This window comes from Canis aureus, chromosome 10 (genome assembly GCF_053574225.1).
Source record: "Canis aureus isolate CA01 chromosome 10, VMU_Caureus_v.1.0, whole genome shotgun sequence".
NCBI lineage: Eukaryota > Metazoa > Chordata > Mammalia > Carnivora > Canidae > Canis > Canis aureus.
Genome location: NC_135620.1, coordinates 35,575,981 through 35,585,770, shown reverse-complemented (window position 1 = coordinate 35,585,770; position 9,790 = coordinate 35,575,981). Strand labels below are relative to the sequence as shown.

Here is a 9,790-nt window from a genome sequence, read left to right as displayed (position 1 = left end):
AGGTAAATAGGAGGGGAGATTCTCTTCACATAAAAACCAATTCTAATGCACCCTACATTCCTTGGACCATCACATCAAACCACACGTGGCATGAAAAAGTGCAGATTTCAATTTAGGTAATGTACACGCCGTTGAAGGTTAGCAGAGGACCATGACCAGGCCAATTCATCTTCAGTAGATTAATGTCTGGGTTAGGCAGGTATGTCATAAAACATGGCCAATGCAGGGAGACGCTCAGGGCTCGCCTCCTTTTTCTCTAATGCACTGCAATGCTTGCCTGCAAGAGAGCTTTGGTACTAGTAGGGCTATTGCTTTTAAATGTTGCCTCTGACCCAGATAATGTCAAAATGTCTGAATGCATGTGATCCTCCTTTTCCAAAAGAGCATCTCTAATGTAATGCAAATGCACATTGTAGGGGAAATTCCAGCTGAGAAAATGAGGCCTTATATTTCTAAAACCATATACATGTCAATAGCCCATTATTCTCCTGTTTTAAATGTAATTGCAGACCGGCTTTGAATGAATTCCTGAAATAATAAAATACATTGAGTAGCAGTCACTGACTCTTTGCAGTTATTTTATGCTTGCTCTTCCTTCCCTCCATCCCTCCCGGCCTCAAAAAGCATGAAGAGGTGGTGGAGAAGGTAGGGGAGGAGAGAGAAAAGCAAGTCAGATTCCTAGTCTCAAGCGTGTTATCGAACACTGTGTGCAAAGAGACTCTGCGGCATTACAACATCGGTGCCTCTGAGCCATTTATGTAAATGTATCGTGCATGGTCCGATTTTGCATGACAAACCATTTCCAGGCAATTAAGAATACTTATAATTGTTTTCTTGGGTAGCAACTTTCTTCAATTTCCAATTGTCATTTAAAGCTAATGTTTCCTGTAAAGCCTCGACAGCAATCATTTTGAATGAACACTTCAAAATGGCTTTCTTTCTTAGTCATGGAAGCTGTCCTGCCTCTGCTTGATAAATTTAACAGGTGTGGAGGACACCCTTTATTGCCAGAACCGGTGAATTTAAAGGGACCATTAGTTAGCTCAAACGCCTTCTGATCTCCTCTCTGCTCTTCCCACCCTCTCCTTTTCTCAGATTGTCTAAGAAAGGCTTCTGTGGTTAAGGGTAACATGGATTAATTTTACATTTGGGAGACCCACAGTGATCTTACTCATGCTTTTCTCTCTTCAGAAGCTAATTGAGACCATGCCTCATTTTAATAAGTAAAATTCAGATGTTGCAACTTCCTGGAATACAGGTGTGAAACTTACCAACGATATTTCCAAAAATAGCAAGGGAGACCCTTTTCAAAACCTAAATAGAATGTTAAGGCAGCACATCCTACACATTTGCAGGAATTCTGACTTCTCACTCACTTTTCCCTTCCAAAATATCAGAGTGAAATATAATTCTCTATCTGAAAAAGTTCTTGAATTCAGTGGTTCCCTTACCTGTGACTTGGGTTAATTTTTATAAGGGGAAGATTGCTCCAGTTCAAATTTTTCTCATAATTGCCCATAGGAAAACACCTTTGGGTGATTGCTGTGATTCTTTGGCCCAAGGCTCTCAAATCTGCTTTCTAATCTTCTTTGATTTCCGAGTTCCATGATAAACCATGGTGCCACCTCCTAGAAGAAAGGGTCTCTTGAGTTGATCATCTAGAGTGCTTTTTGCTGAATAAAAGCACATAATACTCAACAAAATACTCAACCAAAAGTTGCTTAAAATAGAAAACATTCTTTGTTTCCACAATAAGATGGCCAGAAGAGGTGATTCCTGAGTTGTGTTTGGGACTTACTGATAGATGAAGGCCCCTCTCTTTCTAAGCTTCTGTTCTTTGTATTCTCAGTCCTGGGAAGAGGTCTCCCCTGATGATCTCAGAATGGCTGCCGATGTTTCAATCATCAAAGTTTTTTGGAAGCACATTCTAAATGGAAGGACGATAAGAAGTGATGGCAGAAAAAAGTCTTCTTCATACTTCTTATATCATCCCATTGACAAGAACTGCTCTTATACCCACCTTATAACCAATAACTGACAGAGAGGAAAGGGTTATTTATGTGTCTCTTTATTACAGCAGGAGGCCCCTCCTGGAACTGAGCACATGGCTACCCAACAAAACTGGAGTTTTCTTAAGTAAGGAAGAGAGGTGGAATGGTAGACAAACACCTCATAACGTTTGACCCATTAAGGTATAAAGGAAGTAAAGTGCCACCTTATTCCAATTAGCCATTCGATTCTTACTTGTTCTCTCAGATAAATGAAATGCCTCTTAATCAGATTGGGAAAACTTGACAGTGCAGTCTGGTCAACCGGTATTTCAGTCCTCAATCAGAATCAACTTTCCACTCCAGTGAAAAAAAATTGTATCACATACTTGCATCAAGTAAGATACTAGTTTGTTTTCCCTGGGCAAGTTTGGCATTGCAAAACACAGATTGCTTTGAAACTCAGATAGCTTTTAACTTGGCTTTACAGAACTGTGATTATATGTTTCAATAGAAATTATAAAAAATTGTGGTTGGACTTCTAGTCAGCCCCCCAAACCCTATACCTCCCAGGAGCTCCCTGGAGTATACTGCTGACTGTACCCCCGCACTTACATCTTAATTGTTTCCTGAACAATAGTTACAAGTTAAGCAGCTGTAAGTCTTGGGTCACCTGTATAAATACTTGGAATTTACCCCCAAACTCTGGTGTTATGCCAAACAATTTGTGTCCTAAAGCAATCAAATCAATCCTTTGCTATAGCTACAATTTATTTCTTTGATGTCTCAATGAGATCATCCTTAAATATTTGAAAGAGATGCAGTGCCCTTCCTGCAATTGTCACTTGGCTTGGAGCCATATGGATTTGCTGCTTCTGATCGTGTAATCCGCATAATCAAAAGTTTTTCCACCTCAAGAGTCAGCCCATTCCATTTTATTACTCCATGCTGATTGCATCAGCCTAGGAACAATCGATGCCATGTGGCACCCTTTGCTTCAGTAGCAGCCTTAACGTGGTCAAACATGAATTTACCTCTTTGGGAGCCTTATGTACTTGAAGTAGTTTTAAAGATAAGGGTTAAAAAGGTCTAAGAATATTTACAAGGACTTTTTATCATTAAAAATTCTTGATTGTATAATGGGATGCCTTGATAATCAGAGGAGTTTGGCTACCAGTGGCCCCAACATCTTGTTCTCTGTCATATGTGAGGTCTGACAAGAGCCCAAGACCAATATTGCAGGCATCCAGTGCACCTGATTTTCTTCTCTTCCCTGCTTCCACTTCAGTATCACCGATTCTGTCCGCTGGTGCAGAGTTGGAAGGTTAGAAGCAGGTTATGATGACAGTGAAGGTTGAGGAGGTGTCAGGGAAAAGGGAATGGGTTGGAGAAGAGGAAAATCCTCCTGGGGAATGGCAGAAAGGAATAGGGAGACATTAGCTCCTAGAGGTACCTAGAGGATGTAAAAATATATTAACAAGTATGATGGGAACTGCCTATAGTGGAATCCCCAAACATTATTGACCAAGGTGTTACGAAGAACCTCAGAGCTTTCATCTTTCTTTAATTTATGTCACAGATTGCATTCAGATAAATTCCACCTCTTATCTGTTTCTCATCACGCTGAACTTCTATCAATGTTTGTAACCCCGAGGATAGACAAAACTAAAATTAGCTCCACTTCAGTCTGCAGGGGGAATTTGTTGCAGATAAAAACAGTCTCTTTAGGTCTTTACGTCTATAGTAGTTGATTAGTCCCTGCAGTAGGGAAAATTAAATTTTGTGGTTGAGACCCAGCGTGCTTGGATGGTTTAATAATATGATGGCCATCATCCAATGGCTAACAACCAAGAACTAAGGTACACTCTGTACTTTACTCCCTCATGCAACACCTGAAAATCCTGGGGCGAATCAAACAGCAAATTAAAGCTCAGACAACCCTCACCTGCAAACCATGCACGGTATAAGGAACTCATTTTAATGTTTTTTGGCTGAAGTCATAGAGGATAGGGATACAGAAGAATGGCCACGAAGGAATCCTGGTAAGTTCTGAAAGCACCATAGTTTGTGATGTTTTTCCCCTTTCCAGTTTCCTATTACTTTATGCTTAAAAGTTAGTGACTTTTTTTCCTCTCCAAATTCCAGGAAGTACAGGAGCCAAGCTGAACACTGGATAGAAAAAAAAAAAAGTCTTCTCAATAGGTGTATATGCAAAGGGTTGGGACCATTTGGAAAGAACAGCATTCGAAATTTAACTTTGTGTCTGTGGAACAGCCCCTCTGATCCTAAGCTGAAACTCCTTGCTGTGACCAATTCAGGGGCTCCCTTGACTCCAAATAGTGTCAAGCTGATGAGAAAAACCAAACAGGCAAAAGTACCACTTTCAAATGGATCTTGAATTTTTTTTTTAAAGATCAGATCTGAATGTACGACAATGTTTATTTTAATGATATGCATTTATATTCTCAAAGAAATCCCCAGAGAAAAATTTGGGTATTTTAATGGATTTATAGTGGGTGTGGGTAGTGGATTAGGGACAGAGTTCATAAATAAGCTGAAAACAACCACGACAGAAGATATGTGTCAGTTTCTGTCATCGATATAACAAGTTACCACAAGCTGAGTGGCTTATAACAATATAAATGTATTATCTGACAGTTTTGGAGGTCAGAAGTCCTAAAATGAAGGCGTTGGAAAGACTGTGTTTCTATTGGAGGCTCTAGGGTGAATCAGGTCCTCCTTTAGATTCCAGAAGCTACATTCCTTGACTGGTGGCCCCTTCCTCCACCTTCAAAGCACTTCACTCCAATTTCTGCTGCATACCTCTCTTCTCTCTGATTTTGACACTTCTGCCTTTTTCTTACAGACATTTGTGATTACACTGGGCCCACCTGGATACTCTAGGACACTATCCCCATCTCAAGATCTTTAATTGCACCTGCAAAATCCTCTTTTTCCACACGAGGTGACATATTCAAAACTTGGAGGATTAAAAGGTGAACATCTGGGGGGGGGGGGCTGTTATTCAAGACTCCCACAGAATATTTTAAGTCAACTTCCAATTCAATTGTTGATTCTGGGATGTGTGCTCTAAATTCCTTCTCAACAGGGGAGGGAGAGTGTGCGGTCTCTATACCACTGTGAAAATTCTTTTCTAAAACTCCATTCTGAGAGCAGAGAGATGAGAGTGCTTTTGCTTCCAGTTCACAAAACTTTAAGAGCTTCCCATAATGTAAAATAAAATGTAAATACATGCTTAGCAAACCATCCAGTTTTTCCCAAATGGTCCCAACCCACTTTTCACTGTTATTTCCACTTAAATTCACTCACCCTATGGTGTGTTTTCTTTCTCACAAACCTTTACTTAAGCTACTCCCTCAGCCAGTTCTTACATGTGATCAACATCTAATCCATTCTCTAACAGCTATTTCATATGCCACTACCTCCATAAAGGGTTTCCAGAGAGTTGAATTTGGAATTATCATTATTGCAATTACTAACAAATGCAAAGGATGTAAGGCTCAAAGAGATTTCATATACATGATGTCATTTGTTTCCAAACCCTATTAATATTAATTGACTTCCTTCATTTCTAGATAAAGAAATTCAGTCTCAAAGAATTTGGAGTCTTGTGAAACCAGAATCTCTGAATCCAGACTCGTTTGTTTTTACTATTTTTTATAGCCTCTCTCTAGGTCGTCTCTGTTGTCTCCCCTGGATGTTTCCCTTCAAACTTGTTTCTCTTTTATGGCATTTGTCATAGACTTTTGTATCCTAGCTACTTGTATTTACCTGCTCATATCTGCCCTTCTGTAGGCTCTGAAAGCAGGAACCCTGTCTTGCAATTTTGTATTCCATATAGACCCCAAGAAAAAGAACTGTCATTTATTGAGTGCCTATTGCATGCCAAGAACTTCCTATTTTGTATATTATTTGTACTTCCCACTTGTGAAAAAGGTATTATTATTTTCACTTAATAAATGAAGGCATTGGGATTTAGAGAAATTGCATACATTTTTCATGAATACACAGCCGGTCAGCATGATTCTCAAGCCATATTCTTTCCATACGCCCTGCTACGTACACACTCAATAAATTTTTGTTGAAGTGAAGCAAATACCACTGTAGTATAACTATTGTGAAATGGGTTTTCCTGAGGGAAATGGTAAGGTAAGTGTGGAATTTGCCTTGAGGTGAAGCTCCAGGATTACATTCTGAATGCCAAAAACCATGGGGGGGAAAAAAAAAAAAAGAGAAAGCTTTGTGTGTCCACCTTATATTTTGAGGCCATCAAAATACCTTCCCCTATCAGACAACTGACACTTGAAACCAAAGCTTGCTTGAAAGGTATGATTTCACCCTTCAGTAAATAAAAAGTACCTTACACTCAGTTAGCCAGGAGAAGTGATTTAAGTTTTATTTCTGGATAATAATTGAGTAACACTTTGGTATGTGATTCACTGCCAAGTGGACGCCGCTGGTTTCACACAGCTGTAGTTAGGGATGACAAGAGCTATTTACTCGGAAAATGATAATGCAATTGGATGTTGTACTGAACCCAAGGGCAAGATAATTTCTGTTATGCTGTATCACAGCCCTACAGTTAGAGTCAGTTTGGTCAGCCGGTAGGTAGAGCCTATGTGGTTGACGCTAATTCCTAAGATTCAGTTATAGAAAAAGAAAGTTTACCTTTATTTCAAATTAAATCAAATGGGGCAAAGATTAAGACCCAGTCAATTGGTATTTTCCAGATTCATAGTTTACTTTTCAAGCATATAGAATGTGTTTTTCCCTTTAGACTTGTTTAACTAAAATGTTTACACTTTTGACTCGGTAATCTCACTCTTGGGAATGTACACTAAGGAAATGATTTAAAATAAGAAGAGAAGCAATAGGCATATTTTTTGCAACATTATTTCTAATCATGAAACATTGGAAAAAACCTAAATGTCCAGCAATCAATGAATGCCTCACAAATTATGGCACATCCTCTTAAGGGAAACATTATGCTGCAATCAAATTGTAATTATGAAGGCCATTCACTAAACAAATATACAAAACCATGTTGCAATATGGGAAATGTTAATGATGTACAAGTAAGTGAAACAGTGGAATGCAAGCCTAGTTAAGGTATCCCATTGTATGATTTGGGATGCAATTCACATATACTGGTCAGATCTCTTTGGCCAGTAGTGTTACAAAGTCCAGGCTAGTCTACCAAGTCCTCAAGCCATTCCCATTACAGAACTGGAGATTTGCAAAGGCTTTTCAGCATCTGAGAGATAGAAGAAGTCTGGTGTGTGTCAGTCATCTCTCCATGTGCTGCTGCAGCCTGTGGCTGAAGGTTGCTGGCTACAGAATATAACTTTGTCATTTCTGGCCATGTCCAGAAGAAAGTAGCTAAGGGGAAATCTGCTCCAGTAGGTGTCAGAAGGGCCAAAGTGATGTTTGCTTTCCAATAACACTTGACAATGGGGATTCTCCAGCAAAATGGAGATAGTCCTTGGTCTCCATGTTCTGTTCATCACCTCACCCACCTATCCCCACAGGGCACAAAGATGCCCAGAGTAGTGGCATTATAAAAGTTCAGAGTCCCAATTCCCTCATGAGCCAACGTTGATGGAGAAAAGGGCTATGGTGGAATTACAGCAATGCCCATTGGAAGCTGTGTAGCCAAATTGTCACAAGTAGAAAATTCAGGCTATAGGAAGGATTGCTACTTCTGAGCAGAGATGATTGGAAATTGCCAAATACCAAGGAAACTGAAGGGGTATCTAGGAGGAGGGAGGTGAATATTGTTTTCAGGATATAGCTGCATTTCCCATGCTCTGTTCCTGACCGTGAAGGCCACATTACAGCTGTTGGAACTCTTAGATGATTGCTGTTCTAATCGCAGCAAGTTCTTCAAGGGAAGACAAATATCTGATGTCATGTTCATTTGAGAGAATGCATTCACTAGTAGCCTGAGCCCCAAGCATACAAGTCCATGGTACACTTAGCTCTTTGTTTACCCAGAACAAGACTGGGGCAGAACTAGTTCCTCACTGATACAGAACCATCTTCTGTCTCCATCTTCTCTGAGGCCAGTCATAGTCTTTTGGTTTCAACTCCCCGACACTTTCATGTTTTTACCCTCATGCAGATGAGATTTCAGGAATTTACAGCCTTTAGGCTTTGGTTGTGGCCAACCTAACCCACCTGATAAAACTTCTTTCTTCCAAATCTCAAGAGACACTTGTTAATTTATCTATTTCTCCTATCCTCACTCCCAAATCCCTGATCATCATAGGCAGATTTGTTCTTTCACTTCTCAAGATTGTCATGCAGGAGAAAGGATTGATTTTGATTACTTGAAAACTTCCTCTTACTCCCTTTGTTTAAGAAAAAGGGAAATCCAGAAGACAGACCTTGGTTGCTTCAAAATAACCTCTTTCAGCATGGCGTGCTGTCAACTGAGACTTGAGTGAACAGAGAAGAAGAGAAAAGGAGGGTGGGAAAAAAGAAAGGAGGGAAAGAAATAGGAGATGAGGAAAAAAAGAAGCTATGGCAGAAATGGGAGGAGGAGATCTCTCTTGCAAGAATTATAAAAATTTTAAAAAGTACTATGTGTATGAAAGAGGACATGGAGGGGATATAGAAAAAGGAAGATAGATGTGTTAGACCTTTGGGATGGATCTTATTTTTCTTTTTAACATTTCTTTTACTTTGGTCTAATGGGGTGCAAACGCAATGGTTGGTGAAATAAATTGAAATTCATTTGCCAGAGTACTTTAACATGGAATACCGGAAAATTTTGACTGAGAGGATGAAGACCCTGTATTCCACCCCAGCTCTGCCACTTAATTATGTGACAAACAAGTCATGTAATCTCTCTCTGTCCAAACTCATTACAAAATCTGATTATCTCTAAGAGAAATTGTTAGGACATTTTCATCAGTAACTACTAAGATATTCATGATGTCTGTTTATGATTTCAAGTGAACAAAATAGGCAGCAAACTTGGTTAGCATCTCATTAGATTTGTTGACATGAAGCTGTAAAACCCAAACCAAAAATTTAATTATTCTGAGATACCTAAAGAGCAAAGAGATTCCCAAAGAAATGCAAAGTAGGAGTTTGGTATATAGAGAATAAAGGACGAAGAAGACGTAATAAGTGGTACACAATCAAAGCCTGGAGAAATGAAGGACTCACAGTTTCAACACCCCATCCAGTGTTTCAATGACTTCTGTAGGATTATCATGTTATTTTGAACAGTGATTTATAAATACTGCTCTGTGGAGAATTAAGAATCTTCCAACATACTACAAAAGCCACTGTAAGGGAGCAAGGGTAGAGGAGAAAAAGTAGTAGGAGACAAGGTCAAAGGAGTGCCTGCTACCCAAATTTTGAACTACTCATAGGAGGGGATAAAAGAAATCGACCAACTAGAGGAAATCCATGTACAGCCTTATTATATATAGGAATTCTTCTCTCCCTTCCAAAAAACCCCCCAAAAAGTCTGGAGCAGAAAGAAAGTTTCATTACTTTAAAATACCTTTGAAAAGCCCTGGTCTGTATTACACTTGCATGTCTTCACTACTTGTTTACACCTAATATTAAATCATGGCATCATAGAACAGAACAGACTAATCCAATGAGACCCGTTAGAAGACGCTAGCGGCCCTATAGATAACGGCATTCAATGCTTCATTCAGAGTGAGTGTTTTTTTTTTTTTTCTTTTTGTTAGTTTGCTTGTTTGGTAGCCACAAAATTTGTCCTCCTCCCCCTGTATAAACCAGTTATTGAATTAAACTGCATC

General features: G+C 39.4%; 1 long non-coding RNA gene across 1 annotated transcript; it reads left to right on the top strand.

Moving 5' to 3' along the window:
* The first annotated feature begins 3,883 nt into the window (after nucleotides 1–3,883).
* Nucleotides 3,884–5,993, top strand: LOC144322211 (uncharacterized). Its single transcript, XR_013387785.1, has 3 exons — nucleotides 3,884–4,030; nucleotides 4,855–4,953; nucleotides 5,585–5,993. It is a non-coding gene; the product is annotated as an uncharacterized LOC144322211 (long non-coding RNA).
* The last annotated feature ends 3,797 nt before the right edge of the window (nucleotides 5,994–9,790 follow it).